Source organism: Grammomys surdaster, unplaced genomic scaffold (genome assembly GCF_004785775.1).
Source record: "Grammomys surdaster isolate TR1022 unplaced genomic scaffold, NIH_TR_1.0 126115, whole genome shotgun sequence".
Taxonomy (NCBI): Eukaryota; Metazoa; Chordata; class Mammalia; order Rodentia; family Muridae; genus Grammomys; species Grammomys surdaster.
The window spans coordinates 4,525,155-4,540,784 of NW_021620923.1; positions in this window are offsets into that span (position 1 = coordinate 4,525,155).

The following is a 15,630-nucleotide window of genomic DNA, read 5'->3' on the forward strand; positions in this document are numbered from 1 at the left end:
AAAGATTAATTACATGATTTCATCAGATGAAAACCCAATAGAAGGGCACATGCTTACTGATGCTCTGATCAACGTCACACCATTTGACTGTGGTAATAAATGCATTAGCACGGGAAATCCTGAGTAATAACATACATGTGTATTTTTTCAACCTATGCTCATAGCATGTTTTGCTAATTGTGTCTACAGTCCCATAAAGCTCCTATACCTTCAGAATTTTGTCCAATTCATTAAGTAGTCCATTGATAAATGCTCTTTCTCTTATGTTGATCAAAATGATACTGGCTATGCTCACCTATTAGTATCCAGAAAAGTTGTGAATTAAGTTTGTGTGTCTTAAAAAAGCATCATGTCTGCTTGGAAATGATATTTAAAAATGTATGTAGGAGTTTCATTCAGCACAGACTGCAACATACACTTAAATCACTCTTAAAGTAGAAATCTGTCTAATTCTTTTGAGTGTCACGAATTGCTAATGTCAGTGCTAAGGGTATGTTCTTTAGTTTGAACTTTGGAAAGCAGTACAGTTTATAAGTTAAGTATTACTATTCAAGATAACATTTGGATCAGTGCAAATGCTGATGTGTAGTGCTTATTTCTTAGCCTTATAGCAACCTCAATATGTCATCTTTATAACGCATTCTGTGCATGCTACATGATTCTTTAATTTAGTTGTTTTGAATAGTTTATTGTTGAACTCGAGACTCTTCAGATAATAGATCTGGAAACAAATGTGTATGGTGACATTGGTAATAAACAATCTGTTAAGAAACAAAAACTACAATTAAAGTTATGGAGAGTTATATTCTTGAAACATTGGGGTTAAACATACTTTGCAATATAAAGTTCATCATAAATATTTTCAAAGGAACACTTCTGTGACCTCCACAGATAGAAAAAAAAACTGTGCAAATTCCTCTTGCAAAATGGTGTGGCATTTGCAGATCATCTCTGCATATATCCTTGTGTGTGCTTTGCCTAATCTTCGGAATACATGTAAGATCTAATATGACGTCAGTGCTGTACAAATAGTAGATATACAGTATTATCTGAGGGTATAATGGAAAGGAAAGGAGGCTGTATATGTTCAGTATGGATCAGAGCCCTAGCACATAGGGAAAGAAGGATTCTCAAACTGGACAGCGCTTAAGATGAAAAGAACCTTAGGATGCATACGATGCTGTGATGCAGAGAGGCGTGTCCACATGAGCTCCCGTCCTGTGGACTCAGCTTTGTGATCAGCATGCAGCAAATTAATTGTTTCTTTTTAAAAAAAATTCTCCCATTTTTCCCAACGTTTGGTTCATGACTGGTTAAATAAATAGAAAACATGTGGATATGAGTTATACTGCATTTTAATTAACTTATATTTACACTTTTGCTTTTTTTCTCATGGCATCTATCCCATCCATATTCATTCCTCTTTTGCTTCATTATATAATATACTTTTTGGCAGATAATCTTAAGACAAGGGTTTCCTCTTTAAATGATATCAATAATAAGTAAACTTCCTTGAGTCCTCAAATAGTCTAACTCAGTTATCATGACAAAGAGAGATATTTTTATTTGCTGTTTTAAGAGTGGTTGACATCACGTTGTGTAAACCTGTAAACTATGAAAGTGGGAGTCACTCCATGGCAGGTTGTGATTTTCTCGTTGATCATTAACAACTCATTACCTTTCAGAGCTACTTTTATCATAATGTGTCCATTCCTGTCAAGAATACCAGCCCCAACACAGTTCCTATGACTCCCACTGCATTTCCCATGAGCATAATTGTCTTATCAGCTTAACAAGTACAATCAAGTACTTTCAATATGACGGTGATATCATGTTGATCACAAAAATTGAAAAGGAAATTATATTTCATATTTTCAATGACTTGTCTTTTAAAGTAAATTTTTAGTATGACTACTATACAAGGAAATTTGTGGTAAATAAATAAAGGATCATATAAATAGGAATATAAAATACTGGATGTGAGGTTGGGAGTCAGTTTAATGCATTGGCTTTGAGTACTGCTGCGCTGGTCGTATTCACTATATCTGTTTGATCTCAGCATTTCAGCTTAGCCACCCAGTAATTTAGTGGGCTAGGCAAATTGCTTGCATATTTTTATTAGGTATTTATTGTGTACTTTTTGTTTATCTATAAATGTAATAACCATAGTGCACATATACTTCAGAGATTTATTTTTAAAATTAAGAGTGTTGATATACACAACACTGTCTGGCATATAAACATGCTACACAAATATTAGTTGCTATAATTAGTAGCCTTATATCAAAGCATAATGTGTATAAGATTCTTAGAAGAATGTATGCTTCATATTATTGGAACCAGCCAAAATATTAATAATCACCCCCATCATTTCAAGATAGCTGTATTTTGAGAAAGTAAAAACCAAATTAAATCGGAACAAACAAAATGCCTATGCACAGATGGATAAGGAATGATATAGTCTGACAACTCTTCATCAACTTAAAGAGAGAAACATGTTATGTCTTTAGTGGATAGGTTTATTTGTATTTTATTGTAACGTAAAACAAGGCCTTGTTGTTTTATATAGTCAGGCTGGCCTCAAACTCATAATCCTCCTGCCTCAGCTTCCTAAATTCTGAAATTGCAGGCTTGTGCCACTATCCCCAGCTAGGATAGCAATTGAAAAGAGAATGGTTTAGGATATGGACATTTGTTACACAGCAGAGCGAGATACACAAACCGAGAGAGAATGACAATCAGCATATATGCTAGTGCTTCAGTGCTCTGGCTACACAGGAAAAGAGATTTCAACATTAAACCTTGGACAGTTGCTATGTGTTGGTGAAATAACCACAATTATTCTCTGAAAAGCATTGCAATGAAGGTGACTGTATCGAATAGGATGTGGTAGTGCCAATCCCCAGGCTTTGCATTCTTACTAAGATAGCAAGCAAAATAAGTCCCTTGTCCTAATTAAGATTCTGTGTATTGGTGTCTGCATCAAAAACTTGAAAGCTATATCAGTCTTCTCTACTCATCTTACAAAGTTAAATGGATTCTGATGAAGGACAGTGGATTTTTGGAATCTTAATGATTATGTCTGTCCAATTTTAATTTCAAGTATTTTTTTTTTAACAGGAGATAAAAACCAGTGCAGTATTTAGTAAGAGGTATGCAGCATGGATTAATAACTGGGCTAGCTTCTCTTTCTGTTTGATAGGAACATCTCTCAAGGGTGTGGTGATTTCATGTGGCAGGGTCAACAGCCAATGTTCTTATAATGTATGACAAATTACATGGATTATTTTAAACAAAACAAAAACAAATAAACAAAAACAAAACAGGAAACTTGTTTCTCAGGGGTCTTGAAGCTAAAAGTTCAAGATAAGAATTTGTCAATTTTGATATTTGGTAAGTTCACATTTCCTCATTTAAACACGTAACTTCTTCTTCCCCTGGTACAAAAGCACTACTCCCATTCAGGGTAGCTGGCTCTTATACCTCATGCCCTCATAAATGGCCCCTGTCCTCACGTGGTCCTCTGCAAAGTTAGGCTTGTCACGTTCTTACAGAGTATGTCTGGTGAGCGTCTACATGCTCTCATCTCAGGACTCTTTCCAGGTTTTCTGTCATGACCTAGAGGGTTTTCTGCCTTTTCCCCACAAGTTATTCAAATTCCAATATTTAAAGTATCATAACCTCTGATTCTTCCAAACAATATCAGTAAGCAATCAACATGCGGTGTCTCTCAGTGTGTGACAGACAATAGGAAACTTAGCAACAAGGACTTGATTGTTGGGCAAATACTCCACATCATGGCAACAAGGAGCTGAGTAGATCCGGGCAGCCATTTCGGAACACATACCCTTGATGTGGGCCTCAAACAGTGGGTGCTCAAAACTTTTGTGTTCAGTGTTCAGCAAAGGATGACACTTGAACAGAAAGTGAGTGGGGAAACACTGGAATAAGAACGTGGGGTACAATCAAAACCGTTTCGCTAATGGAGAGTAAGCACTAGGAATATGACGCTGCAATGGTGTATTGAGGCTTGAGCCATTAGGATATAAGGAATCTGAGTATAATTTTGGGAGTAGGGTTTGGAAAAGAGGAAATGCTTCCCCAGATCTAGTAATCTGCAAGAAGGTGCAAGGGATGTCTGGAAGTTGTCTTCTTCCTTTGCATCCTCGCAAATCTAATGCCTCAGGAGTTGATAGGTTAAATGCTATTAACCCCAAGGAAAGAGCTATATCTTTAGCTGGACAGTTACAAAAGTATATTGTTTTTTAATAAATATTTTCATTTATGTTAGTGTACGATATGTGTGTGTGCATGTATGCGTGTGTGTGTGTGTGTGTGTGAGTAAGCACATGCCACAGTGAATGTTTGGTGAGCAGAGAACAATTTCAGTTTTCACTCCTCACTTTTTACTTTGTTTGAGGTAGGGTCACTTTTTCATCACCTCTTGCTATGCCACACTAACTGGCCCATCAGCTTCCTGAGATTTTTCTATTTCTCCTTCCCCTCTCACCATAGGTGTGCTCGGATTGCAGCTCCAGTTGTTGTATGAGTTCTGGGGACCTCAGTCTGATTCTCGTGTCTGCACAAAAACCATTTTATCCACGGAGCCATCTCTGCAGTTCAGTGTGCTAGTTTTTCAACTGGGACTTTGAAAATATCAAATAGTAGAAGAAAAGTACACTGTTTAAAACTCTTTCTTTGAAAATGGATAAGCAGTTCTGTTGTTAAAGTGCCCCGTTCAATCAGGAAGCATCTGAGTTTGACTTCCGGAGTCTACAAAACTAGTGCAAAGTGCAGTGTACTTGTAAGCAAAGCACGGGGGAGGTGGAGACAGCTGGCTGGCTGGAACTCACTGTTTAGACAGCTCAGGAGACCCTGCCTCAAAGACATAGTGTATGACTTCTGAAGAATGGCACAAGTTTGTCCCCCAGTGTCCACACACACAGGCACGCAAGTGAATGTAGTTGCACATGTGCACCCTCCACAATGAGCATTTACACACACACACACACACACACACACACACAATTGAACTACCAATTAGGGTGGGTTTTTTTTTTTTAAATTTTGGGTTGATTTTTTTATTTTTTGGTTTCATTTGTTGGTTGGTTGGTTGATCTTGTCAACTTGATACAAACTATGGTCATTTAGAAAGAAAACTTCAATTGAGAAAATGATCTCCATCAGATTGCCGAGATTGCCTACAGGCAAGCCTGTTGAGGAAATTTTCTTGAATAGGGGTAGCTGAGGAAGGGCCTAGCTTTCTAAAGGTGATAACATCCCTCGCATGTGGTCCTGATGTTGTAAGAATGTAAACTGAGCAGGACAGGGGGCAAGTCAGAGAGTTTTGCCACACTTTCTGCCTCAGCTACTGCCTCTAGGTTTGTTTCTTGAATTCCTGCCCTGGCTTTCTCAGTGATGGACTGTAACAGAAAGCTGAGCCAACTAAACCCTTTCTTCCCCAAGTTGCTTCTGGTCATGTTGTTTTTAACAACAGAAGGCAAACCAAGACATGAATGTAGGTCCTTATTCATACTAGACAAGTGTTCTCCCATTGAGCCCTTGCTCAGCCCATCTGTCAGGAATAGTTCTATCAATCCTTTGAACTACACCCCTTTGAAAAACTTGTTGTCCTGTAGTCATTTCTACTTTCTGGACCCTGTGGCAAATCAAAGCCATCAACCGCAGGCCTGTGTTTGCTTCTCCCTTGGGAGTATCTGGTCTGTTGCAGACTAGGCTGAAGGAGAGGGAGAGAAGCTTAGCCTAGCCAGATGTGTGGGTGCAGACAGGATCTTGGTCTGTGGTGAGTGCGTGGGCAAAGAACATACGTACACCAGGAAACAGCTTTGGAGAGTTGCTTCAGTTTAGTGGGGGGCTGGAGGGCAGCGAACAAAGGCTATTTAAACATGGGGTGGGGTGTGAGGAGGGGCTACCAGAATGACTGTAGATGGGTCCTGAATACTAGGGCTACTTCACTTGCATGAGGAGGAATTCCAGGTTTTCCTAGACATGATCTTCTAAGGGGAGAGGAAGTTTAACCTGGCTCCTAGCTACTTGACCTCCTCTGCGGAGGCAAAGGTGGGGAGCGGCTATGGTAGTCAGGAAGTACAAGACCAGGTAGCATAGTGCTACTGTAGCAAGGAAGTACAAGACCGGGGGCAGGGCGGGGAAATGGGAAGGGGGGCATAGGGTATGGGGGAGCACTTCCACTCTTGATGATCTCAGGACAATATTTCCTGGGTTTGATCATACCCTGACCCCACTCTTGCTTTAAGCCTGCTTCTCCTGGTCCTGTGGATCACTGACCCCACAATTAATTTGATAAAGTTCACATAGAAAGCAGAGTGGTAGTCACCAGCTCAGCCAGTGTGGCTCGAGGTGGACTATTGTGGAATGATGATTTTTCATTCAGGAGAAGCTAACAAGTTTTGGTCATAATGGCTGGAAATAGATTACAGTTGCTGTCTACTTTTATATATTTTAATTGGTGAAAATAATTAGCCTTTGTCTGAATGAGTAATCTCTGCCCTATTAGCATGTTTTGTTAACTACAAGTATAATAAATCATAACAGTGAATGTGATGTTACTATTTCTGTGTCCTAAAAATCAAGTCATAACATTTAATTATTTTTATGTTCATGATATTATTTTGAAAGTGTAATTAGTTACAGTTTTTTTTTTACTCTTATTTTAATGCTATACTTTTTAGTCATTTACTTAAGTGTTGTCTTCATTGGGTTCTATCAAAGACTTAACTTCAAGTGCAGCTTCATGATCTGGATTGTTAGTTCTCTGTTCTCTATACATTCATGCTGATGAGAAGAAGGTCATTGTGTATTTTCTTTCCTATGTTCAAATACTTAAGCCTCATATGTAAATCCCATTTTCAATTCTTTCATTTAAGGTAGCTAGAGCTAGAACCAATCACCCTAGAGGCTAATGTTGGATAATTTCACTCTGCTTTGAAAACCATGAACTATGCCTAAATTCCACTGGCCAACGCCAGAGGCACAAATGACCAAGTAGTAAGTAGAAGAATTGTGCAGTTTATAGTTCAATTGACAATCTAATTTTGTATAAACCTAACCTTTTTCCAGGATTGTGAGCTTAGTGCGCAATGCAATGAAGGAAGCTGACATTGGCTTCCTTCTGTACACTGTCAGACACAAGGTTCTGATACTGTAAAAACTTGGATAGTTTCATTGATTGCTAACCATAATGGCTAGCAACAGAGTCTATATCTTTAAATAAGTGATCTCCTTTCTGAATGAAAACACACACAGAAGAATAATGTTTAATTGTTTTTAGCTATTCTTTTCTGCAAGTAACAAAGCTTCAACTAGTTGATCATCATTAGAGAGCTTGATGTTCACTCTGTCCCTGTTTCTATACATACTGGTGTGTTCACCATTCTCTCATGAGATATATTAATAACTATTTCGAGTGAAAACAAGAAAATTTACTTGAATTTTACTATGAGAAAAATTTTGCCATATTGATGATTTTTGACAATAGCCAACAACACTCTTGTTATAATTAATGACTGTTTGAAGCAGTGTTTCTCTCTACCTGACCATATTATATATGTTAAATTAAAAAATACAACGTGATTTTTACCATATATCATTTACTTCTGTTTTAAAATTTTACTTGTGCTTTTACATTGGAAAGCATCGCTATATATTGCAGAATCTGGAGGTCAACTTTAAAGTTCAAGAGTGTTTTCAGGATGGTGAAATGAATATAAACTTTAAAGAAAATGTCAATTCTATTCTGTGGGATCACATTAAAAATGAAATAAAGAATAGCATTTTGAAAATTGAAAAGGAAAATAGAAAATTATATTCTTTTCTGTAGTATATTGACTTTGCTATAACCCCAAATACTTTATTACATGTTAAGTATTTTCCTTTTTTCTTTCCTTTTCTCATGAAAATAATGTCATTGCATTCAAACATGTGATGGTCAATTTAGTTTTTAGAACTAGTTGTTTTGTTTGTGGGTCTTCTCTTTATGCACAGGCAAGAAGCAATCTTCAGTGGAGCAAAAATGGCATTTGTTGTTGTAAAGACAAGTTGGTCCGAGAGAGCACAAAATATGCTTTAGACAGACAAGCCTTGTGTAAAAACATTTAAATGGATGAAAAGGGACTCAATTAGGCACTGAGTTAATGAAGAAAAAAAAAAAACAAGAACAACAACCCCTGATTTTATGGGCATTTTGTTGTTTTGTGCTATAATTATTTAAATCACAACATATGTAGTTTAGCTTTTGGAAGAGCAGAGAATTGAACATTGCTTGGCAGAACTGAACAGAGAGCATCGAACTTGGCAAAAGGACTATGAAGACTGCTCGCACCTACAGGTCTTCCCTCTTATGTTCAGTGTCTTTTTTCTCAGCACAATTTTTGCAGTTTTTTTTTTTTAATTTGTCAGCACCTTCTTTAATGAAGTCTTCCATTAGAATAGTTGCAGATTTACAGTGTGTACAGAAAGCGTCAGAGAAAGCAGATGAGGACGACACGAGAGCCGAAGAGGATGAGAGGCTGTGTGGCCCTGTCGGAATAGTGTCCAGGTTCCCAGGTATCCACTCAGGCCCTTATGAATTCATTTAAATCTATGGAGGTCCAAACTCAGCTCCTTAAAACATGCTAGAAATGTTGGTTTTATGAGATCACTGTGGGAAGGCTTAAGGTAGTGAATGACTCGGGTGGAGATAGTGGTAGGAGATGATGCTTAGGTATCAGTGCTTATTTAAAAGTAAATGTGTTAAAGATTAGAGGTAAAACTGTTGGGTCATAATTGCTAAGGGCAGAGTAATTTTGTTTAACCATTTGTTCCATAATAGGTTGATCATGCTTCTGTGCATTTATGGGTGGCACTAATTAGATGCGTGTGAGAGAAAGAGGGGGGGAGGGAGGGAGAGAGAGAGAAAGAGAGAGAGAGAGAGACAGAGAGACACAGAGAGAGAGACAGAGAGAGAGACAGAGAGACAGAGATAATCATAAAGTTTGAAGGGGATAGAAGGTGACGGGTATGTGTTGTATGTGAATATGATTAAAAAAAAACCACTGTAATGAGTGAAATTTTCAATGAAGAAATACAAATAAAGTATAATAATGAAAACAGTATTAAAGCTCCCTAGGTAGGCAAGATGGCTTAGTGACTAGAAAGCTTAACAATGGGAGTTCAATCCCTATGACCCCACATTATGGAAGAAGAGAACTCTTGCAAATTGTCCTCTGATTTCCACATGCATATGTGGGTGGATGCACACACCACACACACATACACACACACAGATGTGTACATGTATATTCACATACACTTCCGAATTAAAGAAAATCACATCATAGTTGCTAGAGAGTTCAAGCTGTGATCTGTGGGTCACATGTACCCCATGATAGCCATTAATGCTCCCAAGGAAAACAAACTTTGGAGATTACTTTTATGTGTTTTCTTTCCCTCTGGGTATCTACACTCATAAAGCCTGCACTTTGTGTATGGCAGTGTCATGTTACAATGCAAAAAGGTTGGACAGGCCTGTCAGAAGCACAAGCATCTGTAGGTGTGTGAGATGGGGGTGGTCTTATAAATCCAAGGTACTTCCTACATTATTGTGTACAAGACAGAAATATTGTTGAATGATTTCTACAGTGCTGAAAATAATTTATATGAAATGATCCCTAAAACAAATCTGGATATTTACAAGTATCCTCTTATCCATTGGAAAGGGGTGAAATTTAGAAGTCAAGTGCATTCTGGGATCTCAATTTACTATCATCTGAATTTCATTCAAACTAGATGGCATGGTTATTTAAAAATCCTTTCAAAATCCACTTGCTATTGCAGAGTCTAGGGCGGATTGCCAAGGATGACAGAGTGGAACAAATGTGTGCTACAAAGTAGGGTAGGGAGTGGGGCAGGTTGAATAGAAAGGTGGTATATTGTGTTGAGCCTAAGGTTCAACTGGAAGATGTTACCCATCTTTTGAGGTCTGTGGAGATGACAATGTAATTATTTACCTGTGGCAGAAATTCAGCAATCAAGGAGAGCTATGTCATTCTTTTTATAAATTCTCAGTACCTTGTGACAACTGGCAGGCTGCTATGATGCTTCTTTTCCCCCAGACTTCCTGATAGAAGCAGCTGTGTGAAAGCAGAAGCCACTTTGTGTCTCTGGAATGATGTAAGGTATTATAGCTGCTGATATGGCAGCAAAGGACAGCAACCTTTTGAAAGTTACACAATTTATTTAGGTGTTGCAAACAGTATTTAAAGGAATTGAAATAGATTAAAATGGTAGAAAGTGAGGCCAGATAATTGGTGCATTAGACACTTAATTGGATGAAACTTGGAGAGGGTGAGGTGACCTACCAAGTAGCAATAGTTAAGACAGACAGGCATCTTAACAGGCTTGTAGGTATGGCCCTGTAATCCCAGCATTTATGAGGCTGGGGCAAAAGGCTATTGAGTTTAAATTCAGGCTTGGCAACATAGTGAGACTCTGTACCATAGAGCAAATAAATAGAAAACAAACACAAAAGAAATGTGGACTAGGAAAGACAAAACATGCAAGGGGATTCCAATAGCAGTTCTATACTTAAGGTTGTAGAATTTTTTGAAAGAAAGAGAGAAAGTGTAAAAGGCTAGGTCTGGCAACCAGTTTTATTGAAGGGAATGAAGAATGAGCTGACCTCTTTTCCCTCCCTCTACTTAAAAACACTTGCAAATAATTGAAACCAAGATATTATACCAATATAGGATGACACCTAACTGTGATTAATGTTCTCTGAACTTAGCAGCTAGTGTTTTAGGAAGTTGAACATTTCTAAGGTGACATTTGCCCTCTTGTTGATTTTTGTTCTTGTTGTTCAACAAATATTTATAAAATTCTTAATGATTTCCATTATCGGAGAGGGTGCTTGAGTTATGTAGAAAATATGAAACATGCTGTTTCTTGTCTCTTGCAATCTACTTTTCCTTGGGGGTAGAGGGGGTTAATTACCAAGTTTAAAGGGCCAGAATTCAGACTATAATAAGCGCTGTGTAAGAAAACACCAGGGGGCTTGTGGAGAATGACAGGTGGCCTAACAGGAAGTGGTGACCTGTTAAACTAACTGATTTTACTGAACTTAAATACAAACTTTGAATCTTTACACCTGATAGTTTATAACCTGTTTCTTATATCTCAGACTTCACATAAAATTGAGAACTGAATCTTAGTTCCTTCTGTGTGAGAGATTTTATCTATGCTTTTTATCTTTCAGTTTTATTATTTTCTTTCCAGTTTTTACACACACACTCTGGGCCCCAAGGATAAGCTACATGGCAAAATATGTCTACTCAATTAAATAATTTAGAAACAGACCTGGACTTATTTGCATTTACATTTAAAAATAAATCTCAAAATAAAAGAAAGAAGAAAGAAAGAAAGAAAGAAAGAAAACAAAAGGTGAATTTTCAAACTATCCTTCTAAAAACAAAATGAAAATAATCAGATAATTATCTAAATAGGCTTTATATTCAAAGAAAAATTACCAATTAACCTTCCCCTGCCCCACTATAGGAAAGACAGCCAGAGAGATGAGTGAGAATTCCTATAGAGAAAGGAGCATATCCTTTTGGGGGAGTGTCCTTGCTGAAGGCAATACTCACTGGCACGAAAATCCTGTGACTGATTCCACTTACATTTGTGACCTCTTAAGGGCTAAAAGGGAAAGATCTGTTAGCAGAGAGAAACACAAACAACTAAGGAAGACAAAAGAGTGTTGGCTAAAGGAACCACACCACATTCAGACAGTTTTCTGTCTGTGGGTTTATGGTTTGGCCCTGGATATAACTGGAGAGATTGTTTTCTTTTGAGCTCAGGGCTGGTGAGATGTAACAGACAGTGTCTGAGCTGCAGAACCCCCATTTGCTGATAAGGAAAGGATGTACTATTTGTGTTAGAAGCAAATGTCTTCCTGGAATTCACACGCTATGTACTGTACTGACTGCCTCTCCTTCGTAAGTTACGTTGTCCTCATATCACCTGAGGAAACAGCACATTTAAAGAAATTCTGCACATGAGAACCAAAAATAGAAAGCAAAAAGCTGCTGTTCTCTTGTGCTCGCTCCCACAGCACCGTATGTCTCTCCCGTTTCTGTAATGAATGTTTCAAGCTGTTTCCTTATAAGTGTTTGTCTTCAGATTATAAACCCCTTTAAAGATCCTCTTTATCTTTGCAATATTAGTGTCCAACCATGCCTGAGAAACGTAGAAAACGTTAAGTCTAAGGAAAAACGGGGAATGATTTGTTAATGTTACTTAAAATTCACATATCTACTTCTCTCGGGCTTTCTCTCTCTGTCTTTCAAATAAAACTATCATCATTCCTGACAGTGACTTTCACTTCACCTACTAGTAGCTTTTAGCAAGGTTGGTCACTCTCTCCAGAGGAACAGAGGAAGATATTCCCTTTGCATGTCTTTACAACAACATATACCTGCTTATTTCTCCACAAGTCAGTTTCTCTCTCTCTCTCTCTCTCTCTCTCTCTCTCTCTCTCTCTCTCTCTCTCTCTCTCACACACACACACACACACACACACTTCTTAAAATACAAGTACAAGCACTTTACAAGTTCAGTCTGAATACTGTTATGTGTTTAAATGATATCAAGCTGTCCTCGGTGATCAGAAGACGTGGTATCTCAATATAGTTTTATTTGTAGTTTCCTACTGGCTAAGGGTGTTGAACTTTTTTCCAAATATTTTTTGGTTATTTGTATTTCCTTCTTTGAGAACTGTATTCAGTTTATTGTCCTAGTTATTAGTCAAATGATTTCCTATTTGCGATTTAATTTTGGGTGTTCTTTATAGCATCTGGATAAAAATGTCCAATCAAGTATATTGTTGACAATATATCTCTCTCTTTCTACAGGAAACCTCTTCACTATGGTAATTATTTTCTTTATTGTGCATAAACTTTATAATTTCATATAAGTCTATATGCCATTTCTTAGGATTATTTTCTATGATATTGGAGTTCTTTCCACCAAGTCCCAAGTTACTCTTAATCATTAATTTTTGTTTTGAGGAAGGGCCTCATGTAATTCAAAATGGCCTTGAACTCATCACATTCTTACCACACTTTCTGGGTGTTGGAATCATAGGCTTGCACTATCATGCCTGGTCTATTGATGTATCTTGAAGTATTTTGACTCTGCTTTCCTCCAAAAGTTTTTACCTGTTTGCTTGTAAAATTATTGTTATTTTCTCAATTTCCAATTGGTACTCAGAACTAGGTATACATTAGACTGTCAGTTAATCTTTTAAATTTGTCTCTTTAGTAAGTGGTATTGGGGAAACTGGCTAATTGCAGGAGGAATAAAGAAACTAGATTCCTATCCCTCATATTGTAAAGGAACCAACTGGAAATGGATTAAAGACATGAGCACTAGACCTGACACTTTGAAATTATTAAAGAGAAGCGGAGAGAGGGAAAACCCTTGAAAGAGACAGAGGTGTGTGCATCTCTGAGTTTGAGGCCAGTCTGCTGTACAGTGTGAGTTACAGAGTAATCAAGGCTACACAGAGAAGCCCTATCTCCAAAACAAAAATAACCAAAAAAGGTTTCTGTTCAGAAGTTAAAATTTAGAAAATGAACAGTTAACCCACAAAATAGCAGGAATCGTTGTCATATATCTGTCATATATCTGACAGAGGATTTAAAAATTAAACAATAAAAGTGCAACGTTCTAGGCAACAAATGAGCAAGAGAAACAAACATGCCCCCCCAACACCCCCCCACCGTGTGTGTGTGTGTGTGTGTGTGTTATATAGGGTGAGTATGCCTATGAATTCATGGGGGCCAGAAGAGTATATCAAATGGTATTTTTTCTATACTTCACACTTAATTCAGCTGGGAGCTCACCTTTTTTGATAACATGCTGCGAGTAAACCCTGGCAGTGCTCTTGTTCCTTCCCCCTCTTCAACCGTGAGATTGAAAAATTTTAAATATTTCCAGTTTTAATATGGGTGATGAAGCTAGATCCTCATACTTACACAGTAATGTCTTTTCCACCAGGCCATCTCCTCAATCCTCATGCAGACTTTGAAATATACTGTACAAATGGCTAATAAGAAAAAGAAAGTAAAGAAATGCAGCTAAACATACAAACATACAGCTACTATATGACGTTGCTATTTTGCTCCTGGGAGTGTACTTAAGAGATCAAGCCAGCACACAACCAAGATACTTACACACCTGTGTTTATTGCAACACTATTCACAAGCCAAGATGGAACCCATCTAGAGGGCAGTCATCAAAAGAACAGAGAAAAAAATTTAGTTCATACTGACAGTGGAAGCTTACTCAGCCATAAAAAAAAAGTTAAGTTAGTTACAGGAAAATAGATCAACTGATGACCATCATGTTATGAGAAATAAGTCAGTCTAACATTTTTGTCTTATATCTGGAAGTTAGGCTTAATTACTATAAACCAGAAGGGGAACAAGTATGGAAGGGGAAATTTGTAAGAGGGATGGGTAAGGCAGAGTAGTATAGGTGTGATTCTGATTAATGCACATCACATGCATCCGGGTATATCACAATGGAACCCTTTTGCATAGTTAATGTACAGCAATAAAAAAAAAAGAAAAGTAAAGAAAAACACAGAAGAATCACTAATTTGCAGGCACTTCCTCCAGATATGTTCATGTAGTTTGTCTGGTATGAGGTTCTTATTTTAGCAAACCTTTCCTCATTATTCAAATAACAGTTGAGTAAGAACCACTGATACTCAATGCTGTTGGTCAGTAGATGGAATATAATATTGTAATATTTTAATCATGTGTTTTAGAACCAACAGCATTTATGTCACCTAAAAACATGTCAGAAAAGCAAAACTTCTGAATCATAATTTCTGGGAGGAGTCAATGATATATATTTCATCAAAACATAGACTACATTCAGAAGCATCTGACTTAGAACTATCTAAATTTTAACTGGCTTTTGACACTTCCATCACCTAAATGAAACAGACCAATTTCGCTGATCCACCGCTTCCTCAGTTGTTTAAATGAAAACAAAATCAGAATGTTATTTACTGTTCTGACGAATTGTGGAAAGTTTTTTGTAAATCACAGAGCTCATGCCTGGTGTTCAGTGCACAGTGAATAATACCAAGAGGGACATGCTTCAGAAAGAATAGTGAGAAGGAAGCTGAATCTACAAGTGAGCCCAGTTTTAAAGACCAGGAAACAATGGTTAAATGAGTAACGGATGGTATCTGAGAATTGTCTGAGCTTATTATTCTTTGGTAGATTTAGCAGCTCATATCGGAAAACGAGAAAAATGGTCCCTTTATTGAATACTTTAAAAATTCCCTCCAGAAATACAATCAGGAATAATTCAATCTATTGCCAGACATGCAGTAGTTATGTAGAAAATACTAATATTTCCTATTTTTCAACTCCATTAGAGGAAGGCAGGCTGGCTTGCTTTTTTTTTTTTTCTAATCTTTGGTCCTTTAAACTACTGATGGAAAAGGAAAAGATCATCTGAATTTTGAGCTTAACTAAGTTTCCCTTTCCTTTCTCTCCTCTCTCTCTCTCTCTCTCTCTCTCTCTCTCTCTCTCTCTCTCT